This window comes from Aplidium turbinatum, chromosome 2 (genome assembly GCF_918807975.1).
Source record: "Aplidium turbinatum chromosome 2, kaAplTurb1.1, whole genome shotgun sequence".
Taxonomy (NCBI): Eukaryota; Metazoa; Chordata; class Ascidiacea; order Aplousobranchia; family Polyclinidae; genus Aplidium; species Aplidium turbinatum.
The window spans coordinates 10,339,734-10,360,565 of record NC_137473.1 but is presented as its reverse complement, the minus strand read 5'-3'; positions in this window follow the sequence as shown (position 1 = coordinate 10,360,565).

The window sequence follows — 20,832 nt, the reverse complement described above, 5'->3', positions numbered from 1 at the left end:
TTTTTTTATAAATTATTTTTTCAATCATAGTGATTTTTTTAAATTGAATTAAAATAATAATGCATTTTACTAATTACCACACATGGTGCGTATACATACATACATGCAGTAAGCATATATATTCCACAAATGAAATGCAGCGAGATGTTGATATTGAAACTTTAGGCAGTTTTTTCTAGAAAGACTGAAAGCAGTTGCTAATTAAGTGCTCAATTTAGCATATTTACATGTTATACTTATCACAACAGTGCATTATTAGTTTACTGCAGACATTTCATTCCACTTAATAAAACAACATAAACCTATAATTCAATTTGTAGCAGTGAAGATATAAAAATAGAATAATTTGCGAAACGTTTGCTAAACGTAAACATGAGTTCCGTTTCTGCTTTTTGGCTCTTTATTTTTTACTCACACATCAGTGTTTTTAACACACAAGCAAAGCAAATAGAACACAAATGATACATTATAATTATTACAATTCTTTATTGAGGACAAACCTTTGTCCATAGTTACCACACAAAAACGACAAAACAATCCGCAACTAGTTCTCCTTCTAGCACGGGCTCTATCCAAGGGGGAGTTGAGGGGGATGATCACCCCCCACTCATTGGAGTGAAGTTAAAATGACTGAAGATTTTAGCCCACTGTCCAAAAATCACCCCCCCCCCCCGAATTCTATAAGTGGATAGAGCCCCTGCCTTCTAGTCATCATTTTTAACTTGTTTAAGGACTTCCATGTTGTCTGCCACACTCCAAAGCTCTTTCAAACGACGACGTCTAGCTTTGAGTTCCATTCTTAATTCAGTTCTTTCGTTATTATGCAGCTGAACTCTCAAGTTCGAAGGTGGTGTCTCTTTGGTTTTCCTTTTCTCTGCTTTGTCAACAAACAATGTGTGTTTGTTTTTCATCGGGCATGGTTCACTCAGTTTTAAGTTGGCATGCATATTTTCAACTTTTTTCTTTTCGATCTGTAGTTTCCATTGGACATAATTCATGTCTTGTGTTTCCATTATCTGCTTTTGATTCTCAGTCATCACATCGTCCGGATGGGGATTGTCAATCCAATGTACACCGTTCCGCAAAAGTCACATGCTACAAAGTTTGGGATGCAGCAACCTCGACGACGTGGGCTCAATTCACCCTTGTCACCAGTTTTTCTCTTTTTTAATGATCAAAGTTCAAAGCAAGCATCAACTCTCTGGCCGAGCACCAGAAGGGTCACAACGATCTGCAGTTAACTGGTTTACAAGTAGAAACAAAAACAAAGAAATGCCTAATCTTCAAAGCGTCTGTGGTCATAACATTCCATCTGATGCAGCGACCCACGGACCACAAACACGTCAACCCTAGTGAGTTGGAATGCACTTATATGTGCCTTAGTGTTTTTAAAAACTCGAGCTTAAACAGACCACTGCTTTAAATATGTCAAAGAAATACATTAAAAATTATTTCTAAAAAATTAAAAAATGCCCGGCAGTACTTTAACCTCCATTGTCAGATAACGTAGCCGTTGGTCATCCGGTAATTCTATGAATCCTTATTTATAACTACATTTAAGGTCATTTCTCAGTGTGACAGATTACGCACCGGATTACGATAATTGTTTCACTTAGCTAAAGGGAATTCCACCTTCTTCGATCTGTTAGCGTGGTGTAGCGAATTAAACCACTTTTAACATTAACTGCGCAATCCTGGAGTCAAAATGTGAGACAAGCGCGTGGTCTGCTGGTAGTGGACAACAGAACAGCGCAATCATTGCCAAGGTAGGCCTACATATTCCCTCAACTCTTGGACTGTCGAAAAGATTCAAACAAAATAACATTGCTTCATTATACTGCAGATTATAATGTAATTATTCGTATTAGACTGCAACTTTAAATGATTGGCGGTGCTTTGTTATGTTTTCGATATAGCCCACAGTTGTTACAAAAAAATTAATATCCGATATTACCATAGGCCTACTAAATTATTATTTAACAGCTTATCCATCCTAATAATAATTTATTTTACACCAGTAGAGTGCAAGAGATTTCAATTAAAAGTTCCCTAAATTGGCGACTTTCAGTCAACTCGCAATTCTTCTGGGCTATGCTCTGTGAGCAATCGAACCCTTCGCATGAAACTTTGTGCTGGTCTTCCTTGGTTCTTTAGCCAAATTTAAGTCACAAGTAGAGTAGACAACCGGAAACAGTCATTGCCGTCGGCTGCAGCGTGGGTCAGGTGTAGCCTACGTCGGAAGGCGTACACCGATGCATAGCGCTCAAGTCCGCTTTCCCGCAATGCAGGATAAACATATGAAAAACAAACAAACAAAAACAAATGTCCCGACCAGAGACGTTGACGTTTGTTGGTTTGTTGAAGCAGGGGAGTTTCTCCTACAGCCAGGCATGGAAGAACCACGTGGGCCTCGTAGGCCTGGGCCCACCTACTTTATTTTCTTTAAAGTGATATTATTAAACTTTTTTTTCCATTCATCTGGTACTTTACTTGTTTGCCATACAGCATTGCATAATTTTAGTACAAGTTTGTGCATTGTTCATCCGTCATATTTTATACCGGTAGCTTCGTTAGTGAGTAGGCTACTACATTTGATCCTGGCAATTTGTAGTTACGAAGAGGTTTGATAGCTGTCAGCAAGTCATGCATTTCGAATGGTTCAGTGTTAATTGTAGAGGTTTCAGTATGTCCCAATTTGTCCAGTGTATTGTAGTCAAGTATAGTTGAAGAAGTTTTGTGAGGAACAGATTTCTGATTTTTAGTCTAACTCTAAAAATTCTGATTTTTTCACAATGTGGCACTAAAAAATCATGTGATCTTTGCGAGAGGAATCGTAGACCATGTCACGCATGATTGCGTTACGTTTTCGAGAAGTGTAATACGTTAAAGTGCCTACCGACGACCATGGTCCATAACTGACAACCCCGACCTTATCGTTGCTAGATTTTTTTCAATTCTTGTAAAAATAACCTTAGCGGGTTTAACATAATATACTGTATTACATACAAAACAAAATATCTAACATAATGAATCAAACGTTTTCGACACGTACGTAATTGAAAACTTACTTTATATGTTGACGGTATAATAAGACGAATTCTACCGAATAAGCACCTTCTGACGATCCCGCAAAAGGGTGGAACAGGCTGTAAAGGTTACTTTGAAATTAGGCGAATGATTCAATTTACTTGAAGTCATGCACGTATCGGTAACCTTAATCAGTAAATAGAATTGATTTTTATTTTTTTCTCATAGGTTTGCATTTGTAAATAGCTGCTTTATTTTTCTCTTCTTCCGCAACTAGTTCTCTTAACTTCTGGTCATCGTCTTTAACTTTCTTAAGGACTTCCATGTTGTCTGCCACACTCCAAAGCTCTTTCAAACGACGACGTCTAGCTTTGAGTTCCATTCTTAATTCAGTTCTTTCGTTATTATGCAGCTGAACTCTCAAGTTTGAAGGTGGTGTCTCTTTGGTTTTCCTTTTCTCTGCTTTGTCAACAAACAATGTGTGTTTGTTTTTCATCGGGCATGGTTCACTCAGTTTTAAGTTGGCATGCATATTTTCAACTTTTTTCTTTTCGATCTGTAATTTCCATTGGACATAATTCATGTCTTGTGTTTCCATTATCTGCTTTTGATTCTCAGTCATCACATCGTCCGGATGGGGATTGTCAATCCAATGTACACCGTTCCGCAAAAGTCACATGTTTTGTAATCTCTATACATAGCATACATGACATATTTTTTTTATAAATTATTTTTTCAATCATAGTGATTTTTTTAAATTGAATTAAAATAATAATGCATTTTACTAATTACCACACATGGTGCGTATACATACATACATGCAGTAAGCATATATATTCCACAAATGAAATGCAGCGAGATGTTGATATTGAAACTTTAGGCAGTTTTTTCTAGAAAGACTGAAAGCAGTTGCTAATTAAGTGCTCAATTTAGCATATTTACATGTTATACTTATCACAACAGTGCATTATTAGTTTACTGCAGACATTTCATTCCACTTAATAAAACAACATAAACCTATAATTCAATTTGTAGCAGTGAAGATATAAAAATAGAATAATTTGCGAAACGTTTGCTAAACGTAAACATGAGTTCCGTTTCTGCTTTTTGGCTCTTTATTTTTTACTCACACATCAGTGTTTTTAACACACAAGCAAAGCAAATAGAACACAAATGATACATTATAATTATTACAATTCTTTATTGAGGACAAACCTTTGTCCATAGTTACCACACAAAAACGACAAAACAATCCGCAACTAGTTCTCCTTCTAGCACGGGCTCTATCCAAGGGGGAGTTGAGGGGGATGATCACCCCCCACTCATTGGAGTGAAGTTAAAATGACTGAAGATTTTAGCCCACTGTCCAAAAATCACCCCCCCCCCCCCCGAATTCTATAAGTGGATAGAGCCCCTGCCTTCTAGTCATCATTTTTAACTTGTTTAAGGACTTCCATGTTGTCTGCCACACTCCAAAGCTCTTTCAAACGACGACGTCTAGCTTTGAGTTCCATTCTTAATTCAGTTCTTTCGTTATTATGCAGCTGAACTCTCAAGTTCGAAGGTGGTGTCTCTTTGGTTTTCCTTTTCTCTGCTTTGTCAACAAACAATGTGTGTTTGTTTTTCATCGGGCATGGTTCACTCAGTTTTAAGTTGGCATGCATATTTTCAACTTTTTTCTTTTCGATCTGTAGTTTCCATTGGACATAATTCATGTCTTGTGTTTCCATTATCTGCTTTTGATTCTCAGTCATCACATCGTCCGGATGGAGATTGTCAATCCAATGTACACCGTTCCGCAAAAGTCACATGCTACAAAGTTTGGGATGCAGCAACCTCGACGACGTGGGCTCAATTCACCCTTGTCACCAGTTTTTCTCTTTTTTAATGATCAAAGTTCAAAGCAAGCATCAACTCTCTGGCCGAGCACCAGAAGGGTCACAACGATCTGCAGTTAACTGGTTTACAAGTAGAAACAAAAACAAAGAAATGCCTAATCTTCAAAGCGTCTGTGGTCATAACATTCCATCTGATGCAGCGACCCACGGACCACAAACACGTCAACCCTAGTGAGTTGGAATGCACTTATATGTGCCTTAGTGTTTTTAAAAACTCGAGCTTAAACAGACCACTGCTTTAAATATGTCAAAGAAATACATTAAAAATTATTTCTAAAAAATTAAAAAATGCCCGGCAGTACTTTAACCTCCATTGTCAGATAACGTAGCCGTTGGTCATCCGGTAATTCTATGAATCCTTATTTATAACTACATTTAAGGTCATTTCTCAGTGTGACAGATTACGCACCGGATTACGATAATTGTTTCACTTAGCTAAAGGGAATTCCACCTTCTTCGATCTGTTAGCGTGGTGTAGCGAATTAAACCACTTACATTAACTGCGCAATCCTGGAGTCAAAATGTGAGACAAGCGCGTGGTCTGCTGGTAGTGGACAACAGAACAGCGCAATCATTGCCAAGGTAGGCCTACATATTCCCTCAACTCTTGGACTGTCGAAAAGATTCAAACAAAATAACATTGCTTCATTATACTGCAGATTATAATGTAATTATTCGTATTAGACTGCAACTTTAAATGATTGGCGGTGCTTTGTTATGTTTTCGATATAGCCCACAGTTGTTACAAAAAAATTAATATCCGATATTACCATAGGCCTACTAAATTATTATTTAACAGCTTATCCATCCTAATAATAATTTATTTTACACCAGTAGAGTGCAAGAGATTTCAATTAAAAGTTCCCTAAATTGGCGACTTTCAGTCAACTCGCAATTCTTCTGGGCTATGCTCTGTGAGCAATCGAACCCTTCGCATGAAACTTTGTGCTGGTCTTCCTTGGTTCTTTAGCCAAATTTAAGTCACAAGTAGAGTAGACAACCGGAAACAGTCATTGCCGTCGGCTGCAGCGTGGGTCAGGTGTAGCCTACGTCGGAAGGCGTACACCGATGCATAGCGCTCAAGTCCGCTTTCCCGCAATGCAGGATAAACATATGAAAAACAAACAAACAAAAACAAATGTCCCGACCAGAGACGTTGACGTTTGTTGGTTTGTTGAAGCAGGGGAGTTTCTCCTACAGCCAGGCATGGAAGAACCACGTGGGCCTCGTAGGCCTGGGCCCACCTACTTTATTTTCTTTAAAGTGATATTATTAAACTTTTTTTTCCATTCATCTGGTACTTTACTTGTTTGCCATACAGCATTGCATAATTTTAGTACAAGTTTGTGCATTGTTCATCCGTCATATTTTATACCGGTAGCTTCGTTAGTGAGTAGGCTACTACATTTGATCCTGGCAATTTGTAGTTACGAAGAGGTTTGATAGCTGTCAGCAAGTCATGCATTTCGAATGGTTCAGTGTTAATTGTAGAGGTTTCAGTATGTCCCAATTTGTCCAGTGTATTGTAGTCAAGTATAGTTGAAGAAGTTTTGTGAGGAACAGATTTCTGATTTTTAGTCTAACTCTAAAAATTCTGATTTTTTCACAATGTGGCACTAAAAAATCATGTGATCTTTGCGAGAGGAATCGTAGACCATGTCACGCATGATTGCGTTACGTTTTCGAGAAGTGTAATACGTTAAAGTGCCTACCGACGACCATGGTCCATAACTGACAACCCCGACCTTATCGTTGCTAGATTTTTTTCAATTCTTGTAAAAATAACCTTAGCGGGTTTAACATAATATACTGTATTACATACAAAACAAAATATCTAACATAATGAATCAAACGTTTTCGACACGTACGTAATTGAAAACTTACTTTATATGTTGACGGTATAATAAGACGAATTCTACCGAATAAGCACCTTCTGACGATCCCGCAAAAGGGTGGAACAGGCTGTAAAGGTTACTTTGAAATTAGGCGAATGATTCAATTTACTTGAAGTCATGCACGTATCGGTAACCTTAATCAGTAAATAGAATTGATTTTTATTTTTTTCTCATAGGTTTGCATTTGTAAATAGCTGCTTTATTTTTCTCTTCTTCCGCAACTAGTTCTCTTAACTTCTGGTCATCGTCTTTAACTTTCTTAAGGACTTCCATGTTGTCTGCCACACTCCAAAGCTCTTTCAAACGACGACGTCTAGCTTTGAGTTCCATTCTTAATTCAGTTCTTTCGTTATTATGCAGCTGAACTCTCAAGTTTGAAGGTGGTGTCTCTTTGGTTTTCCTTTTCTCTGCTTTGTCAACAAACAATGTGTGTTTGTTTTTCATCGGGCATGGTTCACTCAGTTTTAAGTTGGCATGCATATTTTCAACTTTTTTCTTTTCGATCTGTAATTTCCATTGGACATAATTCATGTCTTGTGTTTCCATTATCTGCTTTTGATTCTCAGTCATCACATCGTCCGGATGGGGATTGTCAATCCAATGTACACCGTTCCGCAAAAGTCACATGTTTTGTAATCTCTATACATAGCATACATGACATATTTTTTTTATAAATTATTTTTTCAATCATAGTGATTTTTTTAAATTGAATTAAAATAATAATGCATTTTACTAATTACCACACATGGTGCGTATACATACATACATGCAGTAAGCATATATATTCCACAAATGAAATGCAGCGAGATGTTGATATTGAAACTTTAGGCAGTTTTTTCTAGAAAGACTGAAAGCAGTTGCTAATTAAGTGCTCAATTTAGCATATTTACATGTTATACTTATCACAACAGTGCATTATTAGTTTACTGCAGACATTTCATTCCACTTAATAAAACAACATAAACCTATAATTCAATTTGTAGCAGTGAAGATATAAAAATAGAATAATTTGCGAAACGTTTGCTAAACGTAAACATGAGTTCCGTTTCTGCTTTTTGGCTCTTTATTTTTTACTCACACATCAGTGTTTTTAACACACAAGCAAAGCAAATAGAACACAAATGATACATTATTATTATTACAATTCTTTATTGAGGACAAACCTTTGTCCATAGTTACCACACAAAAACGACAAAACAATCCGCAACTAGTTCTCCTTCTAGCACGGGCTCTATCCAAGGGGGAGTTGAGGGGGATGATCACCCCCCACTCATTGGAGTGAAGTTAAAATGACTGAAGATTTTAGCCCACTGTCCAAAAATCACCCCCCCCCCGAATTCTATAAGTGGATAGAGCCCCTGCCTTCTAGTCATCATTTTTAACTTGTTTAAGGACTTCCATGTTGTCTGCCACACTCCAAAGCTCTTTCAAACGACGACGTCTAGCTTTGAGTTCCATTCTTAATTCAGTTCTTTCGTTATTATGCAGCTGAACTCTCAAGTTCGAAGGTGGTGTCTCTTTGGTTTTCCTTTTCTCTGCTTTGTCAACAAACAATGTGTGTTTGTTTTTCATCGGGCATGGTTCACTCAGTTTTAAGTTGGCATGCATATTTTCAACTTTTTTCTTTTCGATCTGTAGTTTCCATTGGACATAATTCATGTCTTGTGTTTCCATTATCTGCTTTTGATTCTCAGTCATCACATCGTCCGGATGGGGATTGTCAATCCAATGTACACCGTTCCGCAAAAGTCACATGCTACAAAGTTTGGGATGCAGCAACCTCGACGACGTGGGCTCAATTCACCCTTGTCACCAGTTTTTCTCTTTTTTAATGATCAAAGTTCAAAGCAAGCATCAACTCTCTGGCCGAGCACCAGAAGGGTCACAACGATCTGCAGTTAACTGGTTTACAAGTAGAAACAAAAACAAAGAAATGCCTAATCTTCAAAGCGTCTGTGGTCATAACATTCCATCTGATGCAGCGACCCACGGACCACAAACACGTCAACCCTAGTGAGTTGGAATGCACTTATATGTGCCTTAGTGTTTTTAAAAACTCGAGCTTAAACAGACCACTGCTTTAAATATGTCAAAGAAATACATTAAAAATTATTTCTAAAAAATTAAAAAATGCCCGGCAGTACTTTAACCTCCATTGTCAGATAACGTAGCCGTTGGTCATCCGGTAATTCTATGAATCCTTATTTATAACTACATTTAAGGTCATTTCTCAGTGTGACAGATTACGCACCGGATTACGATAATTGTTTCACTTAGCTAAAGGGAATTCCACCTTCTTCGATCTGTTAGCGTGGTGTAGCGAATTAAACCACTTTTAACATTAACTGCGCAATCCTGGAGTCAAAATGTGAGACAAGCGCGTGGTCTGCTGGTAGTGGACAACAGAACAGCGCAATCATTGCCAAGGTAGGCCTACATATTCCCTCAACTCTTGGACTGTCGAAAAGATTCAAACAAAATAACATTGCTTCATTATACTGCAGATTATAATGTAATTATTCGTATTAGACTGCAACTTTAAATGATTGGCGGTGCTTTGTTATGTTTTCGATATAGCCCACAGTTGTTACAAAAAAATTAATATCCGATATTACCATAGGCCTACTAAATTATTATTTAACAGCTTATCCATCCTAATAATAATTTATTTTACACCAGTAGAGTGCAAGAGATTTCAATTAAAAGTTCCCTAAATTGGCGACTTTCAGTCAACTCGCAATTCTTCTGGGCTATGCTCTGTGAGCAATCGAACCCTTCGCATGAAACTTTGTGCTGGTCTTCCTTGGTTCTTTAGCCAAATTTAAGTCACAAGTAGAGTAGACAACCGGAAACAGTCATTGCCGTCGGCTGCAGCGTGGGTCAGGTGTAGCCTACGTCGGAAGGCGTACACCGATGCATAGCGCTCAAGTCCGCTTTCCCGCAATGCAGGATAAACATATGAAAAACAAACAAACAAAAACAAATGTCCCGACCAGAGACGTTGACGTTTGTTGGTTTGTTGAAGCAGGGGAGTTTCTCCTACAGCCAGGCATGGAAGAACCACGTGGGCCTCGTAGGCCTGGGCCCACCTACTTTATTTTCTTTAAAGTGATATTAATAAACTTTTTTTTCCATTCATCTGGTACTTTACTTGTTTGCCATACAGCATTGCATAATTTTAGTACAAGTTTGTGCATTGTTCATCCGTCATATTTTATACCGGTAGCTTCGTTAGTGAGTAGGCTACTACATTTGATCCTGGCAATTTGTAGTTACGAAGAGGTTTGATAGCTGTCAGCAAGTCATGCATTTCGAATGGTTCAGTGTTAATTGTAGAGGTTTCAGTATGTCCCAATTTGTCCAGTGTATTGTAGTCAAGTATAGTTGAAGAAGTTTTGTGAGGAACAGATTTCTGATTTTTAGTCTAACTCTAAAAATTCTGATTTTTTCACAATGTGGCACTAAAAAATCATGTGATCTTTGCGAGAGGAATCGTAGACCATGTCACGCATGATTGCGTTACGTTTTCGAGAAGTGTAATACGTTAAAGTGCCTACCGACGACCATGGTCCATAACTGACAACCCCGACCTTATCGTTGCTAGATTTTTTTCAATTCTTGTAAAAATAACCTTAGCGGGTTTAACATAATATACTGTATTACATACAAAACAAAATATCTAACATAATGAATCAAACGTTTTCGACACGTACGTAATTGAAAACTTACTTTATATGTTGACGGTATAATAAGACGAATTCTACCGAATAAGCACCTTCTGACGATCCCGCAAAAGGGTGGAACAGGCTGTAAAGGTTACTTTGAAATTAGGCGAATGATTCAATTTACTTGAAGTCATGCACGTATCGGTAACCTTAATCAGTAAATAGAATTGATTTTTATTTTTTTCTCATAGGTTTGCATTTGTAAATAGCTGCTTTATTTTTCTCTTCTTCCGCAACTAGTTCTCTTAACTTCTGGTCATCGTCTTTAACTTTCTTAAGGACTTCCATGTTGTCTGCCACACTCCAAAGCTCTTTCAAACGACGACGTCTAGCTTTGAGTTCCATTCTTAATTCAGTTCTTTCGTTATTATGCAGCTGAACTCTCAAGTTTGAAGGTGGTGTCTCTTTGGTTTTCCTTTTCTCTGCTTTTCAACAAACAATGTGTGTTTGTTTTTCATCGGGCATGGTTCACTCAGTTTTAAGTTGGCATGCATATTTTCAACTTTTTTCTTTTCGATCTGTAATTTCCATTGGACATAATTCATGTCTTGTGTTTCCATTATCTGCTTTTGATTCTCAGTCATCACATCGTCCGGATGGGGATTGTCAATCCAATGTACACCGTTCCGCAAAAGTCACATGTTTTGTAATCTCTATACATAGCATACATGACATATTTTTTTTATAAATTATTTTTTCAATCATAGTAATTTTTTTAAATTGAATTAAAATAATAATGCATTTTACTAATTACCACACATGGTGCGTATACATACATACATGCAGTAAGCATATATATTCCACAAATGAAATGCAGCGAGATGTTGATATTGAAACTTTAGGCAGTTTTTTCTAGAAAGACTGAAAGCAGTTGCTAATTAAGTGCTCAATTTAGCATATTTACATGTTATACTTATCACAACAGTGCATTATTAGTTTACTGCAGACATTTCATTCCACTTAATAAAACAACATAAACCTATAATTCAATTTGTAGCAGTGAAGATATAAAAATAGAATAATTTGCGAAACGTTTGCTAAACGTAAACATGAGTTCCGTTTCTGCTTTTTGGCTCTTTATTTTTTACTCACACATCAGTGTTTTTAACACACAAGCAAAGCAAATAGAACACAAATGATACATTATTATTATTACAATTCTTTATTGAGGACAAACCTTTGTCCATAGTTACCACACAAAAACGACAAAACAATCCGCAACTAGTTCTCCTTCTAGCACGGGCTCTATCCAAGGGGGAGTTGAGGGGGATGATCACCCCCCACTCATTGGAGTGAAGTTAAAATGACTGAAGATTTTAGCCCACTGTCCAAAAATCACCCCCCCCCCCCCGAATTCTATAAGTGGATAGAGCCCCTGCCTTCTAGTCATCGTTTTTAACTTGTTTAAGGACTTCCATGTTGTCTGCCACACTCCAAAGCTCTTTCAAACGACGACGTCTAGCTTTGAGTTCCATTCTTAATTCAGTTCTTTCGTTATTATGCAGCTGAACTCTCAAGTTCGAAGGTGGTGTCTCTTTGGTTTTCCTTTTCTCTGCTTTGTCAACAAACAATGTGTGTTTGTTTTTCATCGGGCATGGTTCACTCAGTTTTAAGTTGGCATGCATATTTTCAACTTTTTTCTTTTCGATCTGTAATTTCCATTGGACATAATTCATGTCTTGTGTTTCCATTATCTGCTTTTGATTCTCAGTCATCACATCGTCCGGATGGGGATTGTCAATCCAATGTACACCGTTCCGCAAAAGTCACATGCTACAAAGTTTGGGATGCAGCAACCTCGACGATGTGGGCTCAATTCACCCTTGTCACCAGTTTTTCTCTTTTTTAATGATCAAAGTTCAAAGCAAGCATCAACTCTCTGGCCGAGCACCAGAAGGGTCACAACGATCTGCAGTTAACTGGTTTACAAGAAGAAACAAAAACAAAGAAATGCCTAATCTTCAAAGCGTCTGTGGTCATAACATTCCATCTGATGCAGCGACCCACGGACCACAAACACGTCAACCCTAGTGAGTTGGAATGCACTTATATGTGCCTTAGTGTTTTTAAAAACTCGAGCTTAAACAGACCACTGCTTTAAATATGTCAAAGAAATACATTACAAATTATTTCTAAAAAATTAAAAAATGCCCGGCAGTACCTCCATTGTCAGATAACGTAGCCGTTGGTCATCCGGTAATTCTATGAATCCTTATTTATAACTACATTTAAGGTCATTTCTCAGTGTGACAGATTACGCACCGGATTACGATAATTGTTTCACTTAGCTAAAGGGAATTCCACCTTCTTCGATCTGTTAGCGTGGTGTAGCGAATTAAACCACTTTTAACATTAACTGCGCAATCCTGGAGTCAAAATGTGAGACAAGCGCGTGGTCTGCTGGTAGTGGACAACAGAACAGCGCAATCATTGCCAAGGTAGGCCTACATATTCCCTCAACTCTTGGACTGTCGAAAAGATTCAAACAAAATAACATTGCTTCATTATACTGCAGATTATAATGTAATTATTCGTATTAGACTGCAACTTTAAATGATTGGCGGTGCTTTGTTATGTTTTCGATATAGCCCACAGTTGTTACAAAAAAATTAATATCCGATATTACCATAGGCCTACTAAATTATTATTTAACAGCTTATCCATCCTAATAATAATTTATTTTACACCAGTAGAGTGCAAGAGATTTCAATTAAAAGTTCCCTAAATTGGCGACTTTCAGTCAACTCGCAATTCTTCTGGGCTATGCTCTGTGAGCAATCGAACCCTTCGCATGAAACTTTGTGCTGGTCTTCCTTGGTTCTTTAGCCAAATTTAAGTCACAAGTAGAGTAGACAACCGGAAACAGTCATTGCCGTCGGCTGCAGCGTGGGTCAGGTGTAGCCTACGTCGGAAGGCGTTCACCGATGCATAGCGCTCAAGTCCGCTTTCCCGCAATGCAGGATAAACATATGAAAAACAAACAAACAAAAACAAATGTCCCAACCAGAGACGTTGACGTTTGTTGGTTTGTTGAAGCAGGGGAGTTTCTCCTACAGCCAGGCATGGAAGAACCACGTGGGCCTCGTAGGCCTGGGCCCACCTACTTTATTTTCTTTAAAGTGATATTATTAAACTTTTTTTTCCATTCATCTGGTACTTTACTTGTTTGCCATACAGCATTGCATAATTTTAGTACAAGTTTGTGCATTGTTCATCCGTCATATTTTATACCGGTAGCTTCGTTAGTGAGTAGGCTACTACATTTGATCCTGGCAATTTGTAGTTACGAAGAGGTTTGATAGCTGTCAGCAAGTCATGCATTTCGAATGGTTCAGTGTTAATTGTAGAGGTTTCAGTATGTCCCAATTTGTCCAGTGTATTGTAGTCAAGTATAGTTGAAGAAGTTTTTGTGAGGAACAGATTTCTGATTTTTAGTCTAACTCTAAAAATTCTGATTTTTTCACAATGTGGCACTAAAAAATCATGTGATCTTTGCGAGAGGAATCGTAGACCATGTCACGCATGATTGCGTTACGTTTTCGAGAAGTGTAATACGTTAAAGTGCCTACCGACGACCATGGTCCATAACTGACAACCCCGACCTTATCGTTGCTAGATTTTTTTCAATTCTTGTAAAAATAACCTTAGCGGGTTTAACATAATATATTACATACAAAACAAAATATCTAACATAATGAATCAAACGTTTTCGACACGTACGTAATTGAAAACTTACTTTATGTTGACGGTATAATAAGACGAATTCTACCGAATAAGCACCTTCTGACGATCCCGCAAAAGGGTGGAACAGGCTGTAAAGGTTACTTTGAAATTAGGCGAATGATTCAATTTACTTGAAGTCATGCACGTATCGGTAACCTTAATCAGTAAATAGAATTGATTTTTATTTTTTTCTCATAGGTTTGCATTTGTAAATAGCTGCTTTATTTTTCTCTTCTTCCGCAACTAGTTCTCTTAACTTCTGGTCATCGTCTTTAACTTTCTTAAGGACTTCCATGTTGTCTGCCACACTCCAAAGCTCTTTCAAACGACGACGTCTAGCTTTGAGTTCCATTCTTAATTCAGTTCTTTCGTTATTATGCAGCTGAACTGTCAAGTTTGAAGGTGGTGTCTCTTTGGTTTTCCTTTTCTCTGCTTTGTCAACAAACAATGTGTGTTTGTTTTTCATCGGGCATGGTTCACTCAGTTTTAAGTTGGCATGCATATTTTCAACTTTTTTCTTTTCGATCTGTAATTTCCATTGGACATAATTCATGTCTTGTGTTTCCATTATCTGCTTTTGATTCTCAGTCATCACATCGTCCGGATGGGGATTGTCAATCCAATGTACACCGTTCCGCAAAAGTCACATGTTTTGTAATCTCTATACATAGCATACATGACATATTTTTTTTATAAATTATTTTTTCAATCATAGTGATTTTTTTAAATTGAATTAAAATAATAATGCATTTTACTAATTACCACACATGGTGCGTATACATACATACATGCAGTAAGCATATATATTCCACAAATGAAATGCAGCGAGATGTTGATATTGAAACTTTAGGCAGTTTTTTCTAGAAAGACTGAAAGCAGTTGCTAATTAAGTGCTCAATTTAGCATATTTACATGTTATACTTATCACAACAGTGCATTATTAGTTTACTGCAGACATTTCATTCCACTTAATAAAACAACATAAACCTATAATTCAATTTGTAGCAGTGAAGATATAAAAATAGAATAATTTGCGAAACGTTTGCTAAACGTAAACATGAGTTCCGTTTCTGCTTTTTGGCTCTTTATTTTTTACTCACACATCAGTGTTTTTAACACACAAGCAAAGCAAATAGAACACAAATGATACATTATTATTATTACAATTCTTTATTGAGGACAAACCTTTGTCCATAGTTACCACACAAAAACGACAAAACAATCCGCAACTAGTTCTCCTTCTAGCACGGGCTCTATCCAAGGGGGAGTTGAGGGGGATGATCACCCCCCACTCATTGGAGTGAAGTTAAAATGACTGAAGATTTTAGCCCACTGTCCAAAAATCACCCCCCCCCCCCGAATTCTATAAGTGGATAGAGCCCCTGCCTTCTAGTCATCGTTTTTAACTTGTTTAAGGACTTCCATGTTGTCTGCCACACTCCAAAGCTCTTTCAAACGACGACGTCTAGCTTTGAGTTCCATTCTTAATTCAGTTCTTTCGTTATTATGCAGCTGAACTCTCAAGTTCGAAGGTGGTGTCTCTTTGGTTTTCCTTTTCTCTGCTTTGTCAACAAACAATGTGTGTTTGTTTTTCATCGGGCATGGTTCACTCAGTTTTAAGTTGGCATGCATATTTTCAACTTTTTTCTTTTCGATCTGTAATTTCCATTGGACATAATTCATGTCTTGTGTTTCCATTATCTGCTTTTGATTCTCAGTCATCACATCGTCCGGATGGGGATTGTCAATCCAATGTACACCGTTCCGCAAAAGTCACATGTTTTGTAATCTCTATACATAGCATACATGACATATTTTTTTTATAAATTATTTTTTCAATCATAGTGATTTTTTTAAATTGAATTAAAATAATAATGCATTTTACTAATTACCACACATGGTGCGTATACATACATACATGCAGTAAGCATATATATTCCACAAATGAAATGCAGCGAGATGTTGATATTGAAACTTTAGGCAGTTTTTTCTAGAAAGACTGAAAGCAGTTGCTAATTAAGTGCTCAATTTAGCATATTTACATGTTATACTTATCACAACAGTGCATTATTAGTTTACTGCAGACATTTCATTCCACTTAATAAAACAACATAAACCTATAATTCAATTTGTAGCAGTGAAGATATAAAAATAGAATAATTTGCGAAACGTTTGCTAAACGTAAACATGAGTTCCGTTTCTGCTTTTTGGCTCTTTATTTTTTACTCACACATCAGTGTTTTTAACACACAAGCAAAGCAAATAGAACACAAATGATACATTATTATTATTACAATTCTTTATTGAGGACAAACCTTTGTCCATAGTTACCACACAAAAACGACAAAACAATCCGCAACTAGTTCTCCTTCTAGCACGGGCTCTATCCAAGGGGGAGTTGAGGGGGATGATCACCCCCCACTCATTGGAGTGAAGTTAAAATGACTGAAGATTTTAGCCCACTGTCCAAAAATCACCCCCCCCCCCCGAATTCTATAAGTGGATAGAGCCCCTGCCTTCTAGTCATCGTTTTTAACTTGTTTAAGGACTTCCATGTTGTCTGCCACACTCCAAAGCTCTTTCAAACGACGACGTCTAGCTTTGAGTTCCATTCTTAATTCAGTTCTTTCGTTATTATGCAGCTGAACTTTCAAGTTCGAAGGTGGTGTCTCTTTGGTTTTCCTTTTCTCTGCTTTGTCAACAAACAATGTGTGTTTGTTTTTCATCGGGCATGGTTCACTCAGTTTTAAGTTGGCATGCATATTTTCAACTTTTTTCTTTTCGATCTGTAATTTCCATTGGACATAATTCATGTCTTGTGTTTCCATTATCTGCTTTTGATTCTCAGTCATCACATCGTCCGGATGGGGATTGTCAATCCAATGTACACCGTTCCGCAAAAGTCACATGTTTTGTAATCTCTATACATAGCATACATGACATATTTTTTTTATAAATTATTTTTTCAATCATAGTGATTTTTTTAAATTGAATTAAAATAATAATGCATTTTACTAATTACCACACATGGTGCGTATACATACATACATGCAGTAAGCATATATATTCCACAAATGAAATGCAGCGAGATGTTGATATTGAAACTTTAGGCAGTTTTTTCTAGAAAGACTGAAAGCAGTTGCTAATTAAGTGCTCAATTTAGCATATTTACATGTTATACTTATCACAACAGTGCATTATTAGTTTACTGCAGACATTTCATTCCACTTAATAAAACAACATAAACCTATAATTCAATTTGTAGCAGTGAAGATATAAAAATAGAATAATTTGCGAAACGTTTGCTAAACGTAAACATGAGTTCCGTTTCTGCTTTTTGGCTCTTTATTTTTTACTCACACATCAGTGTTTTTAACACACAAGCAAAGCAAATAGAACACAAATGATACATTATTATTATTACAATTCTTTATTGAGGACAAACCTTTGTCCATAGTTACCACACAAAAACGACAAAACAATCCGCAACTAGTTCTCCTTCTAGCACGGGCTCTATCCAAGGGGGAGTTGAGGGGGATGATCACCCCCCACTCATTGGAGTGAAGTTAAAATGACTGAAGATTTTAGCCCACTGTCCAAAAATCACCCCCCCCCCCGAATTCTATAAGTGGATAGAGCCCCTGCCTTCTAGTCATCGTTTTTAACTTGTTTAAGGACTTCCATGTTGTCTGCCACACTCCAAAGCTCTTTCAAACGACGACGTCTAGCTTTGAGTTCCATTCTTAATTCAGTTCTTTCGTTATTATGCAGCTGAACTCTCAAGTTCGAAGGTGGTGTCTCTTTGGTTTTCCTTTTCTCTGCTTTGTCAACAAACAATGTGTGTTTGTTTTTCATCGGGCATGGTTCACTCAGTTTTAAGTTGGCATGCATATTTTCAACTTTTTTCTTTTCGATCTGTAATTTCCATTGGACATAATTCATGTCTTGTGTTTCCATTATCTGCTTTTGATTCTCAGTCATCACATCGTCCGGATGGGGATTGTCAATCCAATGTACACCGTTCCGCAAAAGTCACATGCTACAAAGTTTGGGATGCAGCAACCTCGACGATGTGGGCTCAATTCACCCTTGTCACCAGTTTTTCTCTTTTTTAATGATCAAAGTTCAAAGCAAGCATCAACTCTCTGGCCGAGCACCAGAAGGGTCACAACGATCTGCAGTTAACTGGTTTACAAGAAGAAACAAAAACAAAGAAATGCCTAATCTTCAAAGCGTCTGTGGTCATAACATTCCATCTGATGCAGCGACCCACGGACCACAAACACGTCAACCCTAGTGAGTTGGAATGCACTTATATGTGCCTTAGTGTTTTTAAAAACTCGAGCTTAAACAGACCACTGCTTTAAATATGTCAAAGAAATACATTAAAAATTATTTCTAAAAAATTAAAAAATGCCCGGCAGTACTTTAACCTCCATTGTCAGATAACGTAGCCGTTGGTCATCCGGTAATTCTATGAATCCTTATTTATAACTACATTTAAGGTCATTTCTCAGTGTGACAGATTACGCACCGGATTACGATAATTGTTTCACTTAGCTAAAGGGAATTCCACCTTCTTCGATCTGTTAGCGTGGTGTAGCGAATTAAACCACTTTTAACATTAACTGCGTAATCCTGGAGTCAAAATGTGAGACAAGCGCGTGGTCTGCTGGTAGTGGACAACAGAACAGCGCAATCATTGCCAAGGTAGACAGCATTACAATTTCATTTTACAATTTATTTGTTGCAGAACCGGTTTTCGTTCATAGAAAACTCATCAGTACAACTATTAATAAATTATAATAAACATTTGGTCAAAGTACAGGTGAAGTTATCAGCTTTAACAATAGTTAATCGTCCAACATTGAATGATTTATCTCCAATTCCAGCAAGATCATAAATTTTGCGAATTTGTACATTACCATCATCTGCTACTTGTCCAACAAGAAATGTCCCAACATTCCAAATATCACTGGTTGCAGTACTGAAAACTTTCATTTTCATTTTCTAAAGTCATTTTCATTTTCTATAAGAGATCCAGCCGCAGCCAAGCACGGATCTCCTCTCAGCAGTGTAATTTTAATAAATACATGGTTGACTTAAATCTGGTCATAAACATTTGCTATTCCATTTCTTTTAACTTTCTTCTTTTTAATAGCAGTTAAGCAGTAGCTTCAGATTGTAAGTAGGCTAGTGCTTATATACGGAAAAGGAACAACTGTTAACAGTCTCAAATGAAATACTGAAATGGCAAAACATATTCAATCACGCATGAAAACAGCTCAACAGCGCAAAAGATCGAAAGAAACCAAATATGTAATATTATTATTACTTGCAATAGTTTCTTACTTTTACTGCGTTCTCTGTGTCTGTTAAAAAACATGTAGCCTAAGAAATTGCCTTTTCTTTCGCACAGGCAGGCTACTAATTCTTGTAAAGTGATATTTGTAACCATAGCCGTAGGAGAGTATAATATTTTGGGGGGGCGAGCAAAATTAGCCCAAATTTTGTCTTTGCAAATATATTTTCAAAAACGCAGCATTACTCACAATCTTTAAGGTAGTGTATAGCTTAATACAAGGGTCGGGAACCTTTTCAGGTAAAAGAACTATGAAAGCTACATTTTTCTACATTTCCGAATTCCGTGAGAGCCATATTATGCTTGAACACTTAATACAACTAGCATTGTAGCGGCAGGTTGTAAGTTGTAAAAATGGGGCCATATGTTTACTGAAGATGATAAAAAGGAAGAGGGTCTGGGGGACCTCCCCTAGAAAATTAAAAAAAAAACGTATTTGATTTGGTGCATTCTGAGTGTATTTTCATTTCTAAATTGTAATAAAAGGTTTCTAAGGCCAAAACAAAAGCCTCATAAGGTTACCAGTATAGCCTACCCAGCAGGCTTTCAAAATTGTACCGATGTAGACATGTATCATAACGAATATCCGGTAATTAGCCTACATCAGCTTATCAATTGCATTTTTTTACATTTATTTTCTGCAGTGTAAATTATTCAACCATGCCCATTCACACTTTATTTTTTTTGACGTTATATCAATGTAAACTTATGACAGTGGACTGTAAACTGAATTGCGTTTTTCTTTGTATTCGTCTTGTTGAACGGTTGTAATTTACTTGATGGATGATAATGTTAATGTATTCTTGAATTTTGTACTAATAGCCTGTATTGTTGGAAATCGTGACAGAACACCAGTTTAAGATTTAGGCTTGCAGCTTTTGATTTTAATTTTATGTAACCATCTATTTAAAATAGAATTTTTATGCGTGTTGATAATATCGGAGTTTGCTTTATTTGTTCGTTTTACGTATTTTTCAAATTTTCTCTTTTACATGTGCTAGCTGAAGATGCTATTACTATAGCGAACTTAAATAAATTACACTAAGAGGTTAGATTGTTGTGCAAATGCCAGCGTTTGATGAATGCAAAACAGCAGTATTTTCTGCAGATACTGAACCGAAGTTGAACATTCAGCCCGAATTGCAATACCAAAGACAAAAGCTTCCAAAATTGATGATGATACATTTTACATTCTAAGAAAA